The sequence below is a fragment of the Nerophis lumbriciformis genome, linkage group LG04, assembly GCF_033978685.3.
Source record: "Nerophis lumbriciformis linkage group LG04, RoL_Nlum_v2.1, whole genome shotgun sequence".
NCBI lineage: Eukaryota > Metazoa > Chordata > Actinopteri > Syngnathiformes > Syngnathidae > Nerophis > Nerophis lumbriciformis.
Window position 1 is genome coordinate 21,104,536 of NC_084551.2, and position 8,607 is coordinate 21,113,142.

Here is an 8,607-nt window from a genome sequence, read left to right on the forward strand (position 1 = left end):
CCGCACCGATCACCTGTCGATCTCACGATCCACTTTTCCCTCACTCGTGAACAAGACTCCTAGGTACTTGAACTCCTCCACTTGGGGCAGGGTCTCCTCCCCAACCCGGAGATGGCACTCCACCCTTTTCCGGGCGAGAACCATGGACTCGGACTTGGAGGTGCTGATTCTCATCCCAGTCGCTTCACACTCGGCTGCGAACCGATCCAGTGAGAGCTGAAGATCCTGGCCAGATGAAGCCATCAGGACCACATCATCTGCAAAAAGCAGAGACCTAATCCTGCAGCCACCAAACCGGATCCCCTCAACGCCTTGATTGCGCCTAGAAATTCTGTCCATAAAAGTTATGAACAGAATCGGTGACAAAGGGCAGCCTTGGTGGAGTCCAACCCTCACTGGAAACGTGTCCGACTTACTGCTCTAATACCGATTCTCAAATCAAAATATTGATGTGTCAGTTTTTTTAGGCAATGTATCTCATTAACAGGAACACCCCCTAAAGCAGTGGTTCCCAAACTTTTTACCATCCCGTACACCTTCAAACATTGAATCTCCAGCTACGTACCCCTTTCCTCCCTGTTTCTTTTTCTCAGTTGTTTCCGTTTTTCAAGTGAGAGTGATTCGTCTCAAGATGTCTTCGCAAGAGTGAATGTTTCATTGAGTTGCACATATAACACACTGTGGCCTAATAGACGAACCAGTACCGATACGAGTTAACCCCAAAGCAATGTAGTTGTCATCATATTTGCGTCTTTTTGATGATGTCGTTATGATGTTTCTATCCGTATGCTTTCTCATGTCAGGGGTCCGAAGCTCTGCATCATACTCACTGTCATTGTCAGTGGCCATGCTAATAACTTGGCTAGCATCGAGGGGCATCCTCGATTGTAGGCCTACTGGTAGACACCGATGATGTCTCTCCGGAGGGGGGATTTACTCTTTTTAGCCATGTGTCTGTTATTCCGGCGCAGGTATGGCTGTTTTATATGATTAGTAACTTGACGTTAACAAGTAGCCTGATTGGTTGCTACGTAACGATTGAAACACTGTGTCGGGAGAAGATTTGAGTGCGGGATTGTCATAACGGGGTGGGGGTTTCGCAGCTTACTGCGAGGTTTGTTCTCCTGGGAAGCAATCGGACTATTCCGGACAAGGCGTGAAGGTAGGAACATATTCAATCTTGACCCTCAAATAGGTACAAACAAAAAGGTGCACAAGGCGAAAGCACAACTTGGCGCAGGAAACAAAAGCTAACACTTAGCATTGACTATGGGCAGGGCAAAAACTCACTAACTGTGGCATGAACAAACAAAACTTACTTGGCAAGGCATGAAGCAAACAATCGCATGACACAAGCAATGACGCCAGCCCGACTGACAGGCAAAGACAGGCTTAAATACTGGTCTCTTGATTAGAGACAGGTGTGTCCCGAACGCAAGAGGCAGGTGAAAATCATAAGTCGTCGTGGAAACTAAAACAAACAAGGGTGCACAAAAACAGGAACTATTGGAGTCTTAAAACTAACATAAAATAACAAAAACATGATCCAGACCACAGATCATGACAGGGACAAGTATGTGTTAAGAATGCAGGTCTATAGCGCGGGGTGGTATATTGCCTTTATCCAATAATCATACAAAATAAATGACTGGGTGAAACAAAACAAAAAATGAAACAAATGCATTTCTATGGGCTTGCCGTGCAGGATTTTAAAACAGTTTTCTAACCCTCTGCGGCAGCCGCATGGCAGACGTTTTCATTGGGCTTTGCTCCGTTAAAAACAATGGAGTTCTAATATTTTGTATTGTCGCTCCGCGTCCGGTCGGCGTTGGCCTTAACGTACCCCCTACAATCACCTTGCGTACACCCAGGGGTACGCTAGGTGATTTACCACTTTGGGAAACACTGGTCTAAAGTAACTAAATCATTGAGATCTTTTTCAAATAAAACAACATTGATGAGAACTGCTTTCTCAATCGCCTAGATAAGTACATAATGTGTAAGCGCAGCGGCGCACTGCTGCACACAGTCATCTGTCATTTGTTTATGTCAGAAAATGACGGGCAAAAAATGATTCAGTATATTGTATGTATCCTTTTATTGTAGGTTATTTGGGCACAGGACGTACAGCGTTTAATATTGATAAGATAACACATTAAACGCCTACTGAAACCCACTACTACCGACCAGGCAGTCTGATAGTTTATATATCAATGATGAAATCTTAACATTGCAACACACGCCAATACGGCCGGGTTAGCTTACTTAAGTGCAATTTTAAATTTTACGCGAAATATCCTGCTGAAAACGTCTCGGTATGATGACGTTAGCGCGTGACGTCACAAATTGTGGAGGACATTTTGGGACAGCATGGTGGCCAGCTATTAGGTCGGCTGTTTTCATCGCAAAATTTCACAGTATTCTGGACATCTGTGTTGGTGAATCTTTTGCAATTTGATCAATGAACAATGGAGACAGCAAAGAAGAAAGCTGTAGGTGGGAAGCGGTGTATTGCGGCCGACTGCAGCAACAACACATACACAGCTGGTGTTTCATTGTTTACATTCCCGGAAGATGACAGTCAAGCTTTACCATTGGCCTGTGGAGAACTGGGACAACAGAGACTCTTACCAGGAGGACTTTGAGTTGGATACGCAGACACGGTACCGTGAGTACGCATGCAGCTGCGGCTTCCAAACATTTTATCGCTTGCCCGTACGTGCGTGCCGCTATGTGCATGTCACGTACGTAACTTTAGGGACTTTGGGGAAATATATGTGCTGTATGAACTTTGGGGAGGTGAACGGTACTTTGGGCTGTGGGATTGAGTGTGTTGTGCAGGTGTTTGAGTTGTATTGGCGGGTTATATGGACGGGAGGGGGGAGGTGTTTGTTATGCGGAATTAATTTGTGGCATATTAAATATAAACGTGGTTGTATTGTGGCTAATAGAGTATATATATGTCTTGTGTTTATTTACTGTTTTAGTCATTCCCAGCTGAATATCAGGTCCCACCCGCCTCTCACAGCATCTTCCCTATCTGAATCGCTCCCACTGCCCTCTAGTCCTTCATTCTCACTTTCCTCATCCACAAATCTTTCATCCTCGCTCAAATTAATGGGGAAATCGTCGCTTTCTCGGTCCGAATCGCTCTCGCTGCTGGTGGCCATGATTGTAAACAATGTGCAGATGTGAGGAGCTCCACAACCTGTGACGTCACGCTACTCGTCTGCTACTTCCGGTAGAGGCAAGGCTTTTTCATCAGCGACCAAAAGTTGCAAACTTTATCGTCGATATTCTCTACTAAATCATTTCAGCAAAAATATGGCAATATGGCGAAATGATCAAGTATGACACATATAATGGACCTGCTATCCCCGTTTAAATAAGAAAATCACATTTCAGTAGGCCTTTAAGTGCAGAATAATGCCAACATTTGTTTCAACATTTGTTTCACTCTGTCATTTTATATAGTTTGAAGATTATTTCTCAAACGTAGCAACACTTGAAATACACTACTTTTTTAAGTTTACCAAACACATTAGGTATATGTGCGCAAAATATGGATTTTACTTAGTCTCGGAGCAGAGGTATAGCACATCACTACTTATGGTAGTTCGCGGATGCCACCGTCGTAACGCCATCTGCTGTCTTACTGGATCCACTCCTATGTTGTTAAGCTGTTATACGCCTCAGGTAATGTTTTATTTGTATCTTTAAAACATTTGACAACATTATCTGATCCAGCAAATTGTAGTAGTGGTTGATTTTGAACATGCTTACAAAGTTCCATTAAAATAGTCTGAAAAGGAGTAAGAAGAAGTGTTATTTTATTTAAGTCAACCTCTTCTTCATATCACATCCCAGCAAGTACTAATAAGTCGAATCACTTCCTGTGCTCAAAATGCATTGCTGATAAAGGCTAGAGACATCACATTGTGAACAATTTGTGAGAATTTCCAAGGAGGCATGCTCTGGAAAATCTCCTCAACCATTTTTCTCTCCTCTTTCCAAAGGAAAATTCGTAATGACATGATGAACTATGGCCTAAGTTATCAGATGATGCTTCGGGAAAAGAAAACAATACATTTGAGAAACCTGAGCTCATGGCAGGAAGCAACTATGCCTGCAAACAAATGTGGACATACTGTACTCGTCATACCAAAGTACACTTTAACGACACAATGTATTTCACAGGACATTTGCCTGAATCTTTCCAGGCTTTCTTTGGGAATGGTTTATTCATTCAAATAATCAAGGCTGAATAAACGTATGAAAGGCATTATTTATGTTCAACTACTGTGAAGGGTTATTAATCACATACCAAAAGCCTCAGCGGCCTGGAATAAAAATGACTCAAAGTAGTCAGTATTTTCTCGTATGATAAAATTGGATAGGAAGACAAATACAATTTATTTTTTTGCTTTCCAGTTATTCAACATAACTTTGGTCTAAGGTCAAGTTACATAACCAAATCTTAATATTTAATATACTTAATATTTGTTGGCCCAGACCTTATCAGAATTCCTGCTGTGGGTGGTTTGGTTTGACACCGCCTTGTAATCTATTGCGTGTTGTAATGGGAAGGCTTACCAACTGGCCGCTGAGCTGTGACGTTTAAATGTGAAGTTATGAGGATGACGATGCATCTTAAATGTGTGTCAGTTCAGAGCCAATTCCATATTGAAGTGTCATTTTGGGACGCAGAGATTGTATCTTTGGACAAAACATCAACATTTCTAAAATGATTGTGGTCACAATGTGGTTCTTAGAAATATTACTGCTACACTGCCTAACTCCAGTTATTATGCCATTGGTGTATTGAAGTCAAAAGTCATTCTTTAGAATTCCGCAGTGGTTTTGGTCAAAGTAATGCAGAAGAAGTGTTACAAACATTACACTTTACTATACTGAGACAGTGTTAATGTTCAAATTGTGTGTTATGTTACAAATATTGTATATTGTATATTAAATGTATTTGTTAAATAAAACTTCTGCCGGCAGCACGGTGGACCAGGGGTCAGTTTGCGTGCGTCACAATACGAAGGTCCTGGGTTCGATTCCCAGGCTCGGGGTCTGTGTGTGGAGTTTGTGTGTTCTCCCAGTGACTGCGTGGGTTCCCTCCGGGTACTACGTCTTCCCCCCACCTCCAAAGACATGCAACACTAAATTGGCCCTAGCGTGTGAGTGTGAATGTTTTCTGTCTATCTGTGTTGGCCCTGTGATAAGGTGGAAACTTGTCCCGACTGCAGCGGGGATAGGCTCCAGCCACAAACCCCCCGCCCCCCACGTGATCCCGAAAGGGACAATCGGTAGAAAATGGATGGATGGAAAACTGCAGTTTTTTTTTTAATGAATACTTAGCCCTACTACGCTACTGTATTTTAATGTTTGTCATTATGGTGGTACATGGAGAGCCAAGATTTTCTGAGGTGGTACTTGGTAAAGATACGTCTGAGAACCACTGATAATAATAACAGGATTAGAAATGCGCCAAATTGCTTGACGAGTCATTTTGAAATCCTTTGCAATTGCCATCGTAATCGCTGGGTGGGTTGGTGTTAAGAATCATTTTAGATGCTGGCGGTGGGGTTGTTTCACTTCTGTTTGCCCTGCATGTGTCGATTGTGTAGATGAGTACCAGAAGCTGAGTTTGACGTCCCACATCTTCCCAGTCAGATGTTATTTTCCTTCCAACATTTGATGAGGAAACAAGTACCGCATGGTTTCCTCAGGAGTTTACAGATCTGACAAGTACAATGTTCAGCCCGCCTTCCTGCGATGTTGACAATGATTAAATGTAGTTGGATCTACACAAAGGGACTAGCCATAAACACATGAACCAGATGTAGACTCAGATTTGACTTTGAAACGCATATTCTGACGTGAGGCCAAGATGAGGTGTTTGCAAAAGACACAAACATACAGTATTTTATTAGAGTTGAGTTTAAGGGTCACACTGCAGGGTACGATGCCCAGTTGTGACCCCACAGGCGTACATAACACATCACACGCAGTGCAGTGTGTTAAAGGAAGTAAACGTGGCCCTGATTCTTGTTGCCTCAGTCCTTGAGCATTTGTTGCAATTTCAAAGATTTTGTGCAAGTGGAATCGACATTTTCTTAATCTGGTTATGTTGCGAACATTGTTGTGAGGTCCAAAACATCTTCTTTTTAGCTGCTGACTGTTGTCTTGCTTTTTTCTTTTAGTTTCTCACCTTTTGATTACTTACAGTACTGTGTACATATAGGTCAGATGAACGCTACCTGAGTGTTCAGATTGCAGTTGTATCGAATAAATGGAATATATGCATTGCGTCATACTGAAAGCTCATATTTTGACTCTCTCATAGCTACAAATGTAATCAATGGCTGGTCAAATTGACAACCGATGTAGTGTTTTCAATATTTAGACTAAGGTCAATCGTGGCAGATTTTCAACAGCAATTTGGCCTTCAGGTAAAATAACTCAGACAGGAAATGATCTAAGTGCAAGTAATAAATGTTGCATAAAATGATTGGGAGCAAAGGAATTTGAGGGAAGGCAGCGGCTGGCAAAAAGCCTTTGAAAGGCGAAGCCGTCAGCACCCTCTTCTCTGTGACCATGCAAGCCATCGATGACAAGGCCAAGATGGCATCTGCTGATAGAGACCACTCATCAGCACCTTTATTTCATGGTGCATGGTTGGGGGGAGGAGAGGAGATGGGGCAATGCATTGTATGGGTGACTGAAAAGTTAGGAAAATATGCAGTCTAGTCATTGCCAATCTGATTTTGAGGGGGTATTAGCAACTAATAGTTTGATTCCATCATCCATCCACTCCCGCAGGCTTTTTGAAAATATCAAACCCAGAGATGAAAAAGATTACATAGCCTCTTCAGTTTATGTGCCCAACCACAAGTGAGCTGTGGCAGGAGAAAAGTTAGGAGGATTGTTGGGTGTGGCAAATGTTTACACATTTCACACATTTAACATTTATATGAACTGCATGGCCTATTTTAACAAAAAAAAATTTAAAAAATGGTGAATCTATGTATATGCTGTTTATAAAGTTATTTTCGACCATGTCTGAAGAAATTAGCAGTTATGTTCATCTTCAAGATATATATGTATTTAACATCGTACATTTCCAATTGATAAAATCTGATAGAGTGGGGGGTGTTTCAATTTAATTTTAGTCGACACCTCTACAAATGAACCATTTGCACACATACTTTAAAAGGCTGTGATATAAATGTAGCTGTGGAACAACATTCACATAAAATTCACACCAAAACATATCCATTAATATTATCCAGAACACAAGAAAGTGTGTCATCACAGGTGTTACGTTCCGGCATGACCCCAGGATGCAGAGGCTGCAGACGGTGTGCGAGTAAAAAGTATACAACAACAATAAAGAAATAGTGCAGCAGGAAAGTGTGCAGGGTAAGCTATGCAGGTTTGGGTGCAAAGCAAAAAGCACAAGGATCCAGCCCCATCCAGGGGACTGGGCTTGAATAAAAAGCATCCTGATTGACAACCAGGAACAGGTGAGAGAGCCAGCGCTCAGACAAGAGAAGTAGTAGCAAAAAGGAAACAAACAGGAAATGGAAACAAAAGTAAGAGCGCTGGACAGGAAATTATATAAAATACCAGAAACTAATAACAATTGTAGTGAGAGATTATGGCAACAGGTTCCCTTAAATGAAGTAAATTTGTAAATAGATCAGAATGCAAGAGGAATGGGGTAACATACAGCAGCTTTGTAGTTTTGTCTTCAGCTCAGTTAGACCTTAATATTATCATTAGAAAGTATTCATATCTACAATACTGTCACGGCCCGGGCGCATTCTAATGCGCATTCATCTGTGTGCTACGACTCCGGCAGCAGCTGCACTGGTGCAATCAATCAGCAATCTGAACACCTGTACCTGATGAGATGCAGGGCTTCTTAAGCCAGAGCAAACCTGCGTTCCGGGCTAGAACGTAGCTCCCTGTTCCGTACAGTAAGCCGACTCGTCTCTAGCTCTATGCGCACTCTCTCTCTCTCTCTCTCTTTCTGTGTTTCTCCCCTTCCGTGTTCATTTGTTTTGTGTACCTTGTCGCCATCCAGCAGCATTCCTCTGTTTCCTGCTCACGAGCTGTGTGTCTCGTCTCACCGTATTCCTTCTGGTTCCCTGGCTGGTTCTCCTTTTGATCTCGACCTCCCGCCTGGACACGAACTTTGACGCCTCGCTCTTGCCCCTGACCTCCTGCCTGTCTCTGGACCTTCAAGCCTGCCTTGCCCTATCTTGGACTTCCGCCTCTTGCTCAACACTCCCGGTAACACTCAACATGTACTCACTTCACATAGTCGCACACCATCCATATTTTAATTACACGCCTCATTTCCTGTGCATAAATAAATAGAGCTAAAACGACGTCCCTGCATCTGTGCTGCCTCTTTCTTTGCCCCGTACCGTAACAAATACATGTATTTTAGGCACTCACATTTGAATGGACGCTAACAGCGTGTCCCGCTCGCCCCTGTCCCATGCTTTGTTTTGATACAGGTGCTGCTACCTGAGCTACTTAAACTATTTGTTTTGTGTTCCACATCTGACAGTTGCTGCTTTGGTGTGCATC

At 42.7% G+C, this 8,607-nt stretch overlaps 1 long non-coding RNA gene across 1 annotated transcript; it reads left to right on the forward strand.

The window, feature by feature from the left end:
* Positions 1–848: 848 nt before the first annotated feature.
* Positions 849–8,370, forward strand: LOC133592407 (uncharacterized). Its single transcript, XR_009814550.1, has 3 exons — positions 849–971; positions 7,871–7,988; positions 8,096–8,370. It is a non-coding gene; the product is annotated as an uncharacterized lncRNA (long non-coding RNA).
* The last annotated feature ends 237 nt before the right edge of the window (positions 8,371–8,607 follow it).